This window comes from Carettochelys insculpta, chromosome 2 (assembly GCF_033958435.1).
Source record: "Carettochelys insculpta isolate YL-2023 chromosome 2, ASM3395843v1, whole genome shotgun sequence".
Taxonomy (NCBI): Eukaryota; Metazoa; Chordata; order Testudines; family Carettochelyidae; genus Carettochelys; species Carettochelys insculpta.
The window spans coordinates 186,670,365-186,687,449 of NC_134138.1; positions in this window are offsets into that span (position 1 = coordinate 186,670,365).

The window sequence follows — 17,085 nt, forward strand, 5'->3', positions numbered from 1 at the left end:
CAGTGCAAGCCAAATTCCACCCTGGTCAACTCCACCGAAATCAATGGGCCCAACAGCTTCTGCTCTGGGGGGGATCTAATCACCTTCTGAGTCAGGTTGAAAGGGAATATTTCCACCTTGCTGCCCTGTAACAGTCAAAATCTGACCAGTGCTTGAGGTATGGGGATGCTATTCCACCTTACTTCCTGACAGGGGCAGTCAGAGCTGTAGTAGTCCACCTGCCTCCCCTGTGGCAAATAATGATGTGGCCTGAGTCTTCCAGCCCGTGTTAAGTCCTGTGCTGTAGTTTCATTTATTATATCATAGACTGGTTCTCCGCATATTGTGCATTCAAAGGACCAGGCCCAGCTGCACAATGGTATTTTAGCCTCCTAGTTTTCATTGAAAGGACTCCTGAAAGGTCCTAGACCAACAGCTCTGGGACTGCAGTCCTTGATTTACCCACACCACAGAAAGCAGGCATGAAACCTGCCCCATGGGAAGCTTATCTCATGACTGCTACCTGCATGCGTTCTTCCTTTGAGGCAGTTGGCACTGGCCATTGCCACAGATAGAATGCTAGATTATAAAATCTCGCTTCATAATTTCACAAGTTGTTGATCTGTCTATATTTCTGTAGCTCTTTTATCTCCTTTCTGTGCCCCTCCCTCCACAGCTGTTAAGTCTAAAATTGGCTATCACAGCTCTTCCCTTCCAGTTATTCCCCTGCCCCTTTATTTGACCTCTGCTTGGATACCAGTCCCTTCACCTTTCCTTACATCCGACCTTCTCTCTCCAGCCAATCCATTGCACCCTGTATTTATACTTGTAGCATTGTTGCCTATGGTCTGGGATACTGGAACAATTTGTATAGCTGGAGTGCTGAGGGTCATTGAACCAAACTGTAAATCCTGGATATAATGGAGAACACTTCAAGTCCGGGTTGTTCCAGCACCCCTATATCCAGCAGCTATGTTTAAGGATGGAAATGGCTGCAAAATCTCTAAGTCTGGGAATGGAGTGGGGGGAAGGGGGTGAGAAGATCTTAAGATTGCTTAAAATCATAGGGCCTAACATGATTTGTGTTGGGGGTGTAACTCCATTCTCTTCAACAACTACTCCAGAGTCTCACAGGTACAAAAGAAAAACCAGGCGCTTCAGTAACCCCAGTGAAGTGAAGTGGGTGCACTTCTGTTTCCTAGCTGATTGGGAGCAATCCAAATACCACTGAAACATTGTGGGAGGAAAACATCAGGGGTCAAATTCCTCCCTGGTGTAAGTCCATTGCATTCGGAATGTTGCTATGTCTGGGCTGTATTTGGCCTGTTGTGCTTTTCTTAGCCACGTTGTGAAAAGTACGCACCCACTGCATGCAAATCGCTGTTTTGACTGGAAATAGATGTCACCAAGGAAACGCTCAAGCAACGGATGGACAAATTCTGTTAGTGGTTTACATAGCTGTCTTGGGTGACTCGCCGAGGCTGTGCTATTAATAACTGTGAAGCTGGTACAAGGGAACACTGTACAAGCAGATGGCATGTTTGTTAGTGTTGTTATATCTACCAGCTGCTAGGTGTTTGGAATTACACAGGCATTGCCTCACATGTCAGTAGTATACTGCTCACCCCAAATCCATGCAGTGCCTTGTTTCCACTGGGGCCGTGACCCTTCTTTGATGAGCTGTCAGTTTGTCCCCTAGGCAGTGGAGATAACAGCCTCTGCACACACACCCCACCCGCAGCAAGGTAGGAAAGGGGCCCTCAAGGGGGGGCGGGCACAGGCAGTGAGCCCTTAGCTCCGCTCTGACAGCTGTGCTGGGCCCCCTACCTTACAGCCATGCAGAGCAGTGCTGGCACAGCACCTCAAAGGGGCCTAGAACTCTGGCCGCCGCTGCTGCCAAAGTAGCTGCAGTGATAGGAGCTCTGGCCCCTTTGAAACACTAGGCCCTGGAGCAACTGCGCTCTCTTTGTATGTCCCACCCCACACCCATCCAGTGCACCTGCTCCTAGTTGGCGGAGTCAAACTCTGTTTTGACTCCAAGTTATACTACACCAATCCTTTGTCTTTAGTCACAAACAGGATTCTCCCCTGCTGTTTGTTTCTTCTTGCAGATTTCCTTCCTTTATAGCTTGTGTCTTCAGCCAGTTGGCTTGAAGGGATCACTGGTTCACAAACCTCTTGCCCAATTCACCTTGTAAAATTAGTGGAGGGAACAAATTCTACCTTGGCCCAAAGAGTAACCTGCATTGTTGAGGGAAAATGAGGGTCTAGGATATTGTGTGGCTTTCTGAGAAGCCAAAATCAGACTTATAGTGGAAACTCAGTAGCAAACTTAACTGTGGGGTGATGGCTGTCAGCACATTGTAAAACAAAAGCAAAATCCTTTTGCAGTGTGAAGTGTCATGGAGTGTAGCTGTCAGATGTGTCTTTCTTTCAGCAGGGAGAACAGAAGGTTTATACCGTTTATTGTTGACTGGGACACAGCATAAACCAGAAACAGAAACCGGAAGCAGTCAGTACAATTCATCTTAGGGAGAGGGGGCCCAGAGGAGGGGTCCCCAAACTGGGGCCCTGGCCCTTCATCCTCCCTGTCCAGCCAGACAATACTACCCTCCTTCCAAACTGCCCAGTTCCAATTTAAACCAGCCAGAATCCTCCTCCCTCCTTTGTCTTACTTCACAGAGAAGAAAAGAGTCACCTGGTTTCCTAGGTTACAAACAGCAGGAAGGGCTTGGTCTGTGTGTGAGAAGTCATCACACCGAAACACCCCTCACTGCTATTCACTGATGCTGAGCCTAAGGAAACTGAGGTACCTACCTTGAGTTACTGCAGGACAGTAGGAAACAGATGCAACCTAACCAGGGGAATAAAATCCTCACACCGTCCACTTTGTCACAAGGTTACAGACCGCTACAACGATTAAAATATTGTAGAAGTGAACAAAGAATTTACAATATTTTTTAGCAACTCTGATTCCCCCCCTCCCTCCCCATGATTCCTTTGTGCATCAATTTTTAAAGATACTCTTTTGAGGGCAAATAGAAGCCAGGGAATGTATAAAGGTGCTTGTGAAAGCTGTGACATTTCAAAGCAGTGTTGTTGTTGGTTTTTTTTTTTAAGCAAATTCTTAGTAGGCTGTAAAATGTTAAAACAGGGAGTTAGTGCTCATAAACATTTCATCATTCTAAACTTAAGGGACTACAGTCAGTCACGTAGCCAGAGAAAAGGGGGGAAAAGAAAGCTGGTGAATTGCTGTTTGGTTAAGGGAAAGGAGTCTTAAATCTTGAGGGAAGAAAAATATTTATTTTATGGTGATGTAAAAAATTTAGTTTTCTAAACACAGAACGATTAAAATGTGACCTACATGTTAGTTTAAACATGTTTCTGCCCAGTGTCATGGCATTAGTGTAAACAGGATGTACTGTCAATCCATCGTATTTGTTTGTGATGGCAGACGTACAAAGAAGAAGCACAGATGCTCTCATAAATCTAATTAGCTTCCCCAAATAAAACTTTATTACTCTTGTGAAGACTTTGTCTTGTTTCAGATTTTTTCATCATCTAGGAAGACTGAGAAGGGCAACTGAATGAGTCAGGAAGCTGGTGATAGGATACTAATGGACCCAACCCAGAATACCCGAGGCTGCCAGTATGTGAATTTTTGGGGAGACATGGGTTCAGCCTCAGAATCAGGTTACTTGTTTTAATCCTTTCTAGTTTAGTAATGATTAAAAGTTATCCCACTCTGAGAGCTGTTAGGTGGACTTCGTGGAATGACTTGACAGTCCCAATCCATTTCCTAGGTGCCTACATCACATAAACTTCCATCACAGTTATTAGTGTCTAGATGAATAAGACATTTAGCGTTGGAAGCTGTTCATATGTGGAGTAACTTTAAATTGTTACTAAAAGTTCACGTTTAATTTTTTTTTTAATTGACTACATATTGAGCCTGTAAAACCCTTTTTGCAAAGATCATGCCTATTTGATGGAACATTCAGCACACTGACAACATCCAGACATCATTTGCACAGATAAACTTCAGCTAACTTTAGTGCTCTTAAGCACTTCCCTTTCCACTTTTATGCTGGACAGCCCTCCCTTGAAACACAATCCTTCTAAACATGCAGTGGTTACTGGCACCCTCCAGTGTCACACTATTACTAGTCAATGAACGTGTCATATGACTTGGTCATCTTTCTTTCAAATCACTTCAATTTGCCACATTTGGTTCAAAGGCCAGTGGTTCCCAACCTTTTCACTAGTGCAGACCCCCACTTTACCCACTCAGTTGTTCATGCACCCCCATCAGAGACAATTCTAGCTGGTATGCACACTTCATTAAATGAAAAAGGAAACCACACTACAGATTTTCAGACAGGCAAGTGCTTAGCCCTGTAACGAATACAGGCACATAGACAGCTAGAATCCAATCTTGTGATCCACACACAAGCTGCTTGACAGACAGCATTAGGCTCAGGATCTGAACCTAAATGACAAATTCAGAGGCCATGTCTTTACCACAAAATGAAGTCCCCCTACCTTATGTGGGCATACAGCCACCACGTTAATTGCATGGCTTGCTCTACATGCTATTCCTTGCGTTAGCAGTGCATGGCCTCACCATGAACGCTTCCCGGGATGTCTTCTCAGTGTGTGGCCTTGTGGGATGGCTCTGAAAGTCAATTACAGTTGATATAAGCAAGGTAATGTCTGTACTAACTCCATTGACTCTACACTGCTCATGAAGGTGGAGTTGGATCAGTTACGTCACTGGGAGTGACATTTAAGTGTAGACGCATCCACAGTAAGAGGATGTAAGCTGCCTTGCATTGACTTAGCTGTGTAGTGCAGACCAGACGAGGGAAAATGGAGAGCAGAAGGGCTTCGGGCTTCTATTAGAGTGGGACTTCTGAAGATGCTCATCATAGGCCTAGTTCTGCTGTTGCTGAAATTGGTGGGAGTTTTACAGTTGACTTTAGTGAAGCTGAAGCAGAACCTAATGCTTCTGAAAATCTCACCACTCTCTTATATTGTGAACTCACTTCTGGCTATATCAGAAAACAGGAGGTTGTTAAGAAGGACTTGAAAACATTTGATATAGTATTGTTCCCTAGTTGATACTTGGTACATCGTGCAACACTAGCTGTAAAGTTTTTCATAGAATTCTAGGGCTGGAAGGGACCTTGGGAGGTCATCAAGTCCAGACCCCTGCCTAAAGCAGGATCAACCCCCACTAAGTCATCCCAGCCACAACTATGTCAGGTTAGGACTTAGAAACCTCTAGAGATGGAGATTCCACCACCTTTCTTGGTAACACATTCCAGTGCTTCATTGCCCTCCTGGTGAAATAGTTTTTCCTAATATCCAGCCTATGTCTCTCCCTCTGTAATGTCAGACCATTGCTCCTCGTTCTGCCATCTGTCACTACCGAGAAAAGTCTCTCCCTATCCTCTTCGAAGACGTTGAAGTCTGCTATCAAATCATCCCTCAGTCTTCTCTTCTGCAAACTAAATAAGCCCAAATCCCTCAGCCTCTCCTCATAGGTCATGTGCTCCAGCCCCCTCATCATTTTTGTTGCCTTCCACTGAACCCTCTCTAATGTGCCCACATCCTTTCTGGGGGGGCCCAGAATTGGCCACAATACTCCAGATGTGGCCACACCAGTGCTAAGTAGAGGGGAATAATAACTTCTCTAGATCTGCTGGAAATGCTTCTCCTAATGCACCCCAATATGCTGTTAGCCTTCTTGGTTACAAGGGCACACTGTTAACTTATATCCAGCCTCTCATCCATTGTAACCCCTAGGTCCTTTTCTTCTGTACTGCTACTTAGTCAGTCAGTCCCCAGACTGTAACAGTGGTTGAAATTCTTCTGTTCCAAGTGCAGGACTCTGCACTTCTCCTTGTTGAAACTCATCAAATTTCTTTTGGCCCAATCCTGTAATTTGTCTAGGTCACTCTGGACCCTATCCCTACCCTCCAATGTATCTACTTGATCCCCTAGCTTAGTGTCCTCTGCAAATTTGCTGAGGGTGCAATCCATTCCCTCCTCCAGGTCACTAATAAAGATGTTGAATAGTGCTGGCCCGAGAACCGATCCTTGGGGCACTCTGCTTGAAACAGACTGCCAACCAAACATTGAGCCATTGACCACTACCTGTTGGACCCATTCATCAAGCCAGCTTTCTATCCCTCTCATGGTCCATGTATCCAATCTATACTTCTTTAACTTATGGGCAAAATTTTTGTGGGAGACAGTATCAAAAGCTTTGCTGAAGTCAAGGTATATCACATCCATAGACTTCCCCATATCCACAGAGTGTGTTACCTCATCATAGAAGCTAATCAGATTAGTGAGGCACGACTTGCCCTTAGTGAATCTATGTTGACTACTCTTGATGACTTTCTCCTCTTTCAAGAGCTCCGAAATGGATTCCTTAATGTGTTTAAACATTAGAAAGGGAGTGTCTTGCATGGAATATCATTCACGCTACAATGGATGGGATTTTTTTCCCTTGAATATGGAGAGGGTGAGAGGGGAGGATTTGAACTCCTGCGGTCCTCTTAGACAATGTAGGCATCAACCTAGCTTCCAGCAATAAAGATGTAATGTGGGAAAAGCTGAACGAGACCTGTGCAGTATGTAGCTTGGGGATAAAGAACATGTCTCTTTGACCTTTTGTCCTAAAGAAACAAAGTAAACTTTGTGCTCAGGCTTGAAAAGACAATGCAAGAACAAAATTCAACTGCACTGGTGTAAGTCCACGAAACTGCACAAAAAAGCCCCAACTGCCTGACCATAGGGAAACAGGCTGTCTTTGACCTGAGCCAGGAATTATATTGCATGTGCTGGGGCGGGGCTCCTCTCACCTTGCTGAAGCAGGGACTGAAAATAAGACAGCACCATTTTTCCCCAAAATCCTAACTACTAGGGCGTCTGTTTGATGTGTCTTGCCTTGTCTTGTCTTGTCCTCTTGCCTTGGCTTCTGCCACTGCTTCAGGATCTTGATGCATCAGAAACAAATCACTGTTTAACACTCTGGACTAGATCTTCAGTTTGAGAAAAATACCATAACTCCATTGTTTTTCCAGCTGAATGATGATTTATTCACATGGAGGACTTGGTACCTTCTATTTTCCCACAGATGGAAATATTGCCACCAGCTTGATTCTCCACTCAGCACTTCTCGAGCCAGTGCTCAGTTCCTGTTCACATGCATGATTCATGTCCCAGTACAGAAGTCTGGTCTAAGGCTTCCAAAACGCGAAGCTATCTCTGCTATTTCTCATTGTGTATTAATGACCTCATTATCATGCACATTTGTCTTTATACAAGACACAAAAGCCACTCTACATGAGAGAGCTAAAAATACACAGTGCTCGGCAGAATTCTGCCAAATGCAAACTGTGCCTGTCACCTATTCCAACACCATCTGAATTCTGTCACTGGTTGGCTTCAGGACGTTGGAGGTAGCTGGTTGTGGGCAAAGGTGATCCTGTGGGGATGGAATGAGGGTTTTTTTTTTCTTTCTTTTTCTTTACAGGCTTCAAAATGCCATGTGATACCCTAAGTGAGCCCTGGTTAGGAGAGAGCTGTGCATGGCATTGCTTTAATAGTGTGCATAACTACCCACCAGCAGACTCAAAGCTGGGACCTCTGGAACTTAGTGTAGGTGCCTCTACAGCTTGAGCTAAAGGCCGGCTGGCTCGCAGCTCAGTCTGTAGGGGACTCAGACTTTTTTTTCCCCCTCTGTGACGTGGCCTAGGTACCTCTACATGGGACAGTTAACCACACAGAGGTGTGTGGGTTCCATGAGCTCCTTGCACACACCAGGGGCTCTTTCCCCCTCGCCCTTATTGTGCACAGCTCTTTGTATGCCACCCTCCCATCTCTCTCTCTCTCTCTCACACACACACACACACACACACACACACACACACACTTTCCTTCAAGAACTCTCCACCCACAGTTCTCCTTCGAGGGGCTCTGTATGACACCGTTCCTCCCTGTGGTCCTCTCCAACCCCCCAGCTATGGGCTCTGATGTGCCCCATGCCATAGCTGCTCATTATCTCCCCGTGACGTTCTGATGCCCCAGCCAGAGAAATGCCATCCAATTAAGACCTCCTGTTTGCTGGGCCAATTATTTTCTGTATCTTTCTATAAAAGATGTTGGGCATTAACGTATTAATGTTTGAGATGCCAAGATACGTTGGTGATATAGGCCACAGAAAAGCCATAAACATGTACAAGCCAACTGGGTGGGGGAGGAGCAATTGCTCCAGGGCCTGGTGATTCAAAGGGACCCAGAGCTCCTGGCCACTGCTGCTACTACTACAGCAGCAGCAACAGTGGCTGGAGCCCCAGGTCCCATTGAATTGCTGCAGGAGCTCTGCTCTGCATGACTCTCAGGGAGGGAGGGTCTATTGTGGTCTGAGTGGCACTAAGAGATGACTGTCCTTAGCCCAACCCCTTCCAGGGCGTGGCACCCCCCATGCTCCTTGTCAGCTGTTGGCCCTGCTGTCTGTCTTTGGCAGTGGTGATCAAATGCATAGAAAGACCTGAAAGAGCTGTACAGGGCATGCAGGTCAGCTGTGACAGTGAGCCAGCCATCAATGGTCTGTAAAGAAAGCTTTCAGGGTTTTCCTTATCAACCCAGACTGCATAAGTGCACATAATAACTTCACACAGGACATTGGTAGCAAAGCAGGGATTTGAACCTAGGAGTTCTGAATCACAGCTCAGTGCTTCAGCCACAAGATCATTTCCCTATTTTTCAGGTCCTGTGAACAATTTTTTGCTCCTGTTTTCACCCACAAGCCTATAAAGAGATAGTTGAATATAATTTGCAGCTCTGTGTATGTGTATAAACAGAATCCAGTCAGATGGCCCAAAGCAGCATCTGTCTTGGCCTCGCTGTGCTGAAGGTGAAGATCTGTCAGAGATGCAATCTCCATATATTCCCTTAGCTAAGAATTTAAAAACTCCTATTCTGGATGCACTCCACATGCAGTACAGGAACTCCTGTCAAATGGTTATATCAGGGGACTAGGAGAACAGACTTCTTGCATTTTATTCAATGATCAATCACTTCCACTTGCTCCATCTCTCTCTTTATGCACTGGTCTGTAAAATGGGTCTTGTATGACCTTACCTGATTTTCAGACACACTGTGAAGATAAATAATTTGTTCACATTTACTTCGGGCCCTTGTTGATTTCCGCAGCAGTGTAAAGAGGGCTTAAAATGAGGGTAAATGCAATTTGTGGCCATTTTAACTGTGGAAATAGGATTTGGGCTCAAAGTACTTTTGAGAATCTTGGCTAAAATGTATTTTATAACCCCTCAGGATTATTGTATTATTAAGAGAAACAGGTTTAAATAGGGTGAGCACTGTTTATAAAGGGGATACAGCCATTCTTCCTAGCATGAATTCATGGCTGTTTTTTCAAAGGCAATCACACAAGCTAAAGATAACATCTCCCTCTCACTTTTTGCTTTCGCTCGGTACTTTGTATGTGCCAATTAGACAACTGGTGTACTCTGCTGAGATGGCAGCATTCAGTTGCAGGGGAAGTGACTAAGCTTTATAAAGATTTAAGGTTTAATGTGTTTTTTTGATTCTTAGCTGACAACCGTCATAGATGTATAAAGTATTATTATACCTACAAGAGATCAACAAAATGAGCATTTTTGGATACTCTTGGCCAGAGTTCCCTCTAACTCTTTCCGCCCACGGATGGAAAAACTCTTGTGTGTGGATGTTCACCACTGATAGAAACACATGCTGCTGGTTGTGGGTACTCTGCTAATCAGCTGGGCGGTACCTGATTCTCTTAGGCATCTGCCCAAGCTCTGGGCTTACAGGGAACACTGCTCTTGGTTGATGTCACTATTGTGAAGTGATTTTTAACTGGTATATCTGAGACAAATGTTTGTTCCTTTCAAAAATAAGAACAGAGAAGCCACCAGAGACGGAAGGTTCATTGACTTGTAAAGCGAATAGTGTGAAAATAAGCCCATCTGACAACTTTAGCAGTTGGCCAATACCCAAACGAAGAGCTGAAAGGAAAGGCCAATGGTCTGCCCTGTAGCTGTTCTTCACTTTGACAGGTTTGGAGGAATGACCCAAGGGACAAGGCTGTGAATGAACACAAAAGTTCAGGTGGGGGCAGAAAAATCTGTCTCTTGCCAGAAACAATTATGAAATGACAGTGTTTTCTTCACAGCAAGCCTGCATAGCTGACATAACACAGGTGCCAGAAGTCATTGAGGAGGGCCGACTGGAAGATAGACAAGATTCAAAGACTATAAATGGAATTTTTTACTAAAATATTCTGCTGTTGTTCATCCCAGTGGGAAAGCTAGAAAAGACAAGGCCACTTGGAACCTCTATAACACTTGCATTCCCATATGTGGAGCTGTGTGTAGTACAATAATCCCCCAAGAAACGCCAGGGTTGCGTTCCATGGCTTTGGAGGTGCGTTGGGGCTGTGGGACGGGGGGGTGGGGGTTAAGCCTGGGGTGGGTTGGGGCTGGAGGGGGAGTGGAGTTGAGCTGGGTTTGCAGTGGTTGGAGCCAGGTTTGCAGGGGGTGATGTTGGGGACAGGGCTGCCGCAGGGGTTGGGCCTGGACTGCACAGTGGTGGCTGGACCCAGGGGCTGTGGCTGGAGTCCGCCACCCTCTCCATGGCAGCACTCAGGGGAAGAGCTGGCTGTTGCAAGCTCCTTTCCCCTTTGACAGGGGGATCTCCTCCCCCACCACACCTCTGTGGCTGCCTGGGGCTCGAGCATCTGGGGTCCCCCTCCCATCACACTAATATGAGATACGCGCATTCGATATGTGCATATCTCAAGGGTTTACTGTATACGTATGAATGTGTGGGGGGGTCAGCCGTGTAACAGTGGGGTCACATACTCTGGATTAGCTTACTCTGAGACCTTACTGTACTGGCAAAGCTGGAAGTTTTTAGGCAAAATCTCCTCATGCAGACATAGCCACCAGAGGTGCGGTGCAATATTTGATCATATACTCAGTCAGAGGAACAAAAGGGAATTTCAGGACAGTTCATTGCATTGCCCTCTCAACCATGACCGGTCACCCTGCATGTCATGTTCTCTGCTGAAGTCCCTTGTCCTCGTGTCTGGTGGTCTTCCAGCTGCTACTTACTCATTCGGTGCCAGCCGTGGATCCTGGCCAATATTTCTCAACATGTCTTTATGGCCTTGGACATTAGAAGCCATAAAGGAGCAATACAGAGTTGCATCATTTACCTGCCCAGCTATTGGCACGATGCCCTATCTAAGGCTTGGTCTATACCAGTGTTTCTCAATCTTTTTTGCAAAGTACCATTTAAAAACAAAAATAACATAAGTACCTACAATTTTCAGAACCAATTTTTTTTCCACCATTGCAACACTTTTGTTTGAACAACTTAATCGTAACTGGCTGGAGGAAATTGCCTAGATACCATAAACTTGCCATAACATATGTATGATGGTGCAAAAAGGATAAATAAAATAAGTTAGAGGACCATAAAATAAGCCTAATTTTTTTATTAATAAAAAGGTTAAACACAGGGTTAATATACCCTCGAAAAGAGGTCTGGGGACCCCCAGGGGTACACATACCCTGGCTGACCAGCACTGCCCTACACTACGCAGTTAAGTCAATTGCAGATATGCAATTCTAGCTGCGAAACAGCATATCTCCAATTGACTTACCTGGATGTCTACACAGAGGGAGGTCAACTGGAGAGTATCTCCCATTGGCCTCCCTTACTCCTCACAACATCAAGGAGTAGCGAGGTCACCTGTCAGCCCCAGATAGTTCAATTTCACATGTCTGGTAGATCAACCCTGACCAGGTAGTGTAGACTGGGACTTTCTCCTTCCTCTGTAAATCACTCAGAGCTCCCTTAACTATGAAAGTTGCCAGGGGCCCCTTTTCCCCCCACCCCTTGGTTTTCTTTTACTCTGTAAATAAACATGGTGGGATTGTTTATGAACAGGCCCTACCACACAGTAGCTGCAGCTACACGTGCCGTCTACTTCAAAGTAGCCGCGCCAACTTTGAAATAGCGCCCGCCAAGTCTAAGGCGGCGAGACGTCGAAGTCGCTATCCTCATGAGGAGATGGGAATAGTGCCCTACTTCGATGTTGAACGTCGAAGTAGGGCACGTGTAGCCAATCCGTGTCCCGCAACATCGAAATAGCAGGGTCCGCCATGGCGGCCATCAGCTGAGGGGGTTGAGAGATGCTCTCTCCAGCCCCTGAGCGCTATGGTCACCGCGTGCAGTGGCTTCTTAACGCTCCCCACCCCCTGCCTTCCTGTGCAGGAAGCTGAGAGAGTGTGCAGGCAGCAGCACAGCCACGCAGCCTGCCTGCACGCCTCCCTGCAGCCCAGAGACTCCCCCCCCCGCTGCGATGGCTGCCCGCCAAGCGACCCCATGGCACCCCCCCCCAAGGGGAGCCAGGGCTCCCAGACAGGCAGCCAGCTGGGGAAGAGGCAGGGGGGCCCCTCCTGGACAGAGGCCGAGCTCCGGGACCTGCTGGGGCTCTGGAGCGAGGAGGAGGTGCTCCAGGTAAAGGGGAGCAAGAGGCGGAACGCGGATGTGTTTGCTTGGCTGGCCGAGGGTCTGGCTGCCCGGGGTCACCCTGCCCGCACTCCTGACCATGTCAGCAGTAAGGTGAAGGAGCTGCGGCAGGGTTACGCCTGGGCCCGGGATGTGGCCAGCCGATCTGGGGCCGCTTCCGTCACTTGCCCCTTTTACAGGGAGCTCAGGGAAATCCTGGGCCCCCGGCACACCTCCTCCCCACCGGCCACTCTTGACACCTCGGCCAACGAGCCCCAGCAGGCCCCGGAGGCGGAGTCCGCTCCGGAGGCAAGCCCCGCACCCCAGGGGCACCCCCAGGAGCCCACCCCTGGGATGCCGGAGGAGGAGGTGGAGGGGGAATCCTCCTCCAGCGATGGGGGGCTCTGGATTGCCATCCCGTCCCAGAGCTCCAGCAGGGTGTCCGCCCACAGGGTGTCCCCCGACCATGGGAGCGGACCATCAGGTATGTACCCCCCCGGTGCACACCCCTGGGGTTGAGGGGCAGGGGCAACAGACATGACCAGGGCCCTCCACATGCCCAGATGACCATGGCCCCAAGGACAGCAGTGACATGTCCCTCAGAAGAGTGCATCAGCCCCTGCCCCCCCAGCACGACAGTGCCATGCCCCATCCCTGGGGATGGGGGGAGCGGAACCTAGGGTCCCCTGGCGGGGGGAGGGGGTGGGACACCCAGCATCATCAGCAGCATCTCCCGGGGACGGGGACGGGGAACCAGCAGCAGAGGGGTGGGGGGACAAGGGCCACGGCTCAGGGCCCACAGTAACGGCTGTCTCCAATCTTCTTCCCCGCCTGTGTTCCGCAGCTGCATCATCGGAGGGCCCAGAGAGCACCGGCGAGGTGTCAGTGGTCCCAGAGAGCCCACCAGGGCCATCAGTCCAGGCCAGCCCCTCGGCGGAGCACCAACCAGCCCCAGGGCGGGGACGACGGAAGGCCCAGCACCACCTCTGGACGGCGACAGACCCCCAGCTGCTGGCGATCCTCCAGCGGCAGCTGGAAGTCTCGGAGCAGTGCCTGCAGGTGGACGAGCGGCGCCTCCCTCTGCAGGAGTGGGCGCTGGCCTGGCACCAGGAGGCATGGGGGGCCTTTATGTGCAGGTTTGAGCGCATCACGGACTACCTGGCCCCCCCCCCCATCCCGCTCCAGCCGCCGCTCTGCCTGCCCTGCCTGCTCCACCCGCCGTCCCACCACCATCCGCCACCAAGGGGCCTTCCGCCAAGGGGGACCTGGGGCCTGCTGACACCTGCCAGCCATATCTGCCGGTTCGCCCGGCCCCCAGCCAGCCCCGGCCAGGGCTGAGGCTGGGGCGAGGGTCACGCCCGCCAACCCCAAGTGCTGGACATTAGGGGGTGCGGGGCCCAGGACGTGGCCCCCCCTCCCCCTTTGTACATATCCCCTTTATTTATATTGTATATAGTTTGTATTAGACCCCTGTTATTTTATGATACCTGCCCCCCCATGTAAATGTCGCTACATCGAAATAAGCTATTTCACTGTAGCATTCATGTGTAGACGTAGCCAGTGAGTGCTACCTGAATACAAACGATGAATAACTACTACTTTCCCCTCTTGTCTGTTTTGGAAGCTCTTTGGACTAGAGACCATGTGTTTTTAAAATCTGTACTGTACAGTGCCTGGCAGAATTTACTTGTATCACAGAGGTGCCTGAAGGCCCCAGTTAGGATTAGGTCCCATTTCTGGTCAATGCCATACCTATTAAAAATGAGATTCCCAGCTCCCGAAGAATTTTACAGTCTAAATTGACATGATTAGGCAAAAACTGACAACCACCACTGCACAGAGACCCTGTCACAGTTCCCTGGTGTGGTCCCTCAGTTGCACCCACTCTAGTCTCCAGGCTCTTTGTAAGCATCTACATCTCTTCCTCCTGACCAGGCGTCTTCCCAGGTTGCATACTTCCCTACCTACACTGTGATTTCCTCAGCAAGCAATACTGCCTAGAGGCCTGCATCTGTGCTCTGCTTCCTCTCCGAAGACTAGACCCAGTGCAACAGCCCTGCAGGTACAGGTTACCAAACAGCTCTCTGCTTTCAGCAGAATAATGAACTGGAGCTGGCTGAGATTTCTGTAGTTGACTTAACCTGCATTTTTCATAAATGAGGCCTAAACCAAGGGCAGGTGTGGGGAGCAGAGGTCCCTGACTAATAGCAGAAAATGACAAATTCTGAACATGATCCCAGAAAGTGGAGGTGAGATGAGAAATAGGATCTTGTGCCCGTTAGCTCATCCTTGCAATAAGACCACTAGCTCAAGCACCAGATCTACACATCCACCCTGTCTTGTAAAGATTTTAATAAGAGACGGGTATGTTGCACTCCAGCTGCAAAAAGAAAAATGCATCATAGGCAAATAGAATTTTTCAAGACTGATTTAATCAACCAGACCCAATTCCAGGCCAGTGGTTTATACAGTTCAGCTTTGTCATTGCCTGTATACCTCACACTGTAACTGTTGCCAAATGGTCTTCATCTACAACATTGGTTCCCAAACTGGGGGGTGCACCCCGGTGGAGGACATGAAGAAATTCCTGGAGGCGCATGAGGCAAACCAACCCCCCTTCATTCCTCCTCACCCCAAGAAAGAGTCTGCACTGGTGCTACCTCCTGTGACAATGGAGGTAGTGCGGACTTCCTGCAGCAGGGGGAGGGAAGTCTCACAGCCGTACACCAGAGCCAGCATCTCAAGCAGCACATGCACTTTTCCCTAACCCTTTTGCAAACAGCCGGCATGTTTCCTGAAATGTCAGGTTCATCATGACATCCAGGACTTCCTTCCCCTGCTGCCTTCCTGCGTGGGGCAGAAGGCGAATAGGAGACCAGAGACCATGCCAGCTCCAACTGCTCAGGCAGCGCTCGCCCACTGTGGGGAGCAGAGTGCACACTGCCTGAGCAGCTAGAGCTGGTGCGGTCCCAAGACTCCTGCTCCCCCTACCCCTGCACACAGAAAGCAGGCAGAAGGAAGTCCCTGGTGGTGCGACAAACCCAGCTTTTCAGGAAATGTGCCAGCTGTTTGGAGAGGGGGAAGGCAATGTACCCACTTCCCGAGACCCAGACCTGGTGTGCAGCTGTAGGACCCTGAGGTATCAGCCGAGCTGTCCCTGTATCCCATCACCCAGACCCCACGAGTACCCTGATCCCTGCCTAGACACCCACAAGTACCCTGCTCAGGGCCCCACTTGCACCCTGCCCCAGCTCCCACCAGCACCTGGCCTCTGCTTTGAGGCCAGACACCCACCAGCACCCTGCTTCTGCCCCCTCCCTCCTGGCTGGACACCTACCCCCAGCTGGCTCCTGTACTCTATTTTCCTCCCAGATTCTGCACCCCACCCCTTCCCATTCACTGGCACACTGGATCCCCTGTCCTGCACACTAGAGCCCTCATTTTTGGTCCCACCTCAGAGTGTAGGGGGCCAAAATTCCACTAACCCTAGAGCCCCAGAAGAGTTAATCTGGCCTGAGGTCTTGAACCTCAGTCCTATCTACCTTCTCCCCATGGGGCTGGGGTGCTGTGGAGGGAGGTGTCTCAGTTGGAGCCACATCAGTGAGGCTTTGAGGGTTTTTGTATCTCACTTGCATGGTCCCCAACTGATTTTTCTGTGGGTCAGTAACCTGTGACACCAACAGGTTCCCCATTCCTCCTATAAATAAAGACAATGCTGAAATGTTTGTGCTGGACATATTTTATTTAAAAATGAAGCCTGGACGGTGAGCCCCCAGTTGGAGCCAAGTCCCCATCATAACACCCCTGTACCCCTGCACACACCCCAACCCTTAGCCTATCATACCCTGGAACCCCCACTATGGCATACACAGACAAGCCTTGGCTGCTAAAACCCTTCCAGATGTCCTAGGTGACTCATTGAATTTGGCCATCAAAATTGTCAATTTTGTGAAGAACAGAGCTTTAAATACAAGACTTTTGTGCAGATTTGGGAGTGGATCATAAAACTCTTTCTTTCACATGGCAGTATGATGGCTTTCCATGCTTTTGAGATTATTCATACTGAAAGATGAAGTGGAAATTTTCCTCAAGTAACAGAAGAAAGAAGACTTATATTGTGTTTATGGATCAAACATTTCAACTTTCACTGGCATACCTCGTTGATTTTTGAATCTTTGAACAACCTCAGTTTGAAGCTGCAAGGAAATAGTGCTGCAAACATTATCGCACACCATGATGCCATCAAAGCATTTACCAAAAAAGTTCAGCTTTGGAAACGTCGAACACAAGCTCAGATGCCTAACTTTTCAGCTTTTCTGACATTTTCGTCACTCACTGAAGGTTTTCAAGAACTTCGTAAAGAGGATATGAAGAACAAAATTGTGTTTCATCTGGACTGCCTTGCTGACAAATTCATCCATTATTTTCCAGACAACTTTTCTGGCAACTCCATTCATAAATGAGTACGCAAGCCAGTCAATGCTGATGTCTATTCATTCCCAGAAGTATTGCAAGAACAAGCACTCAAAA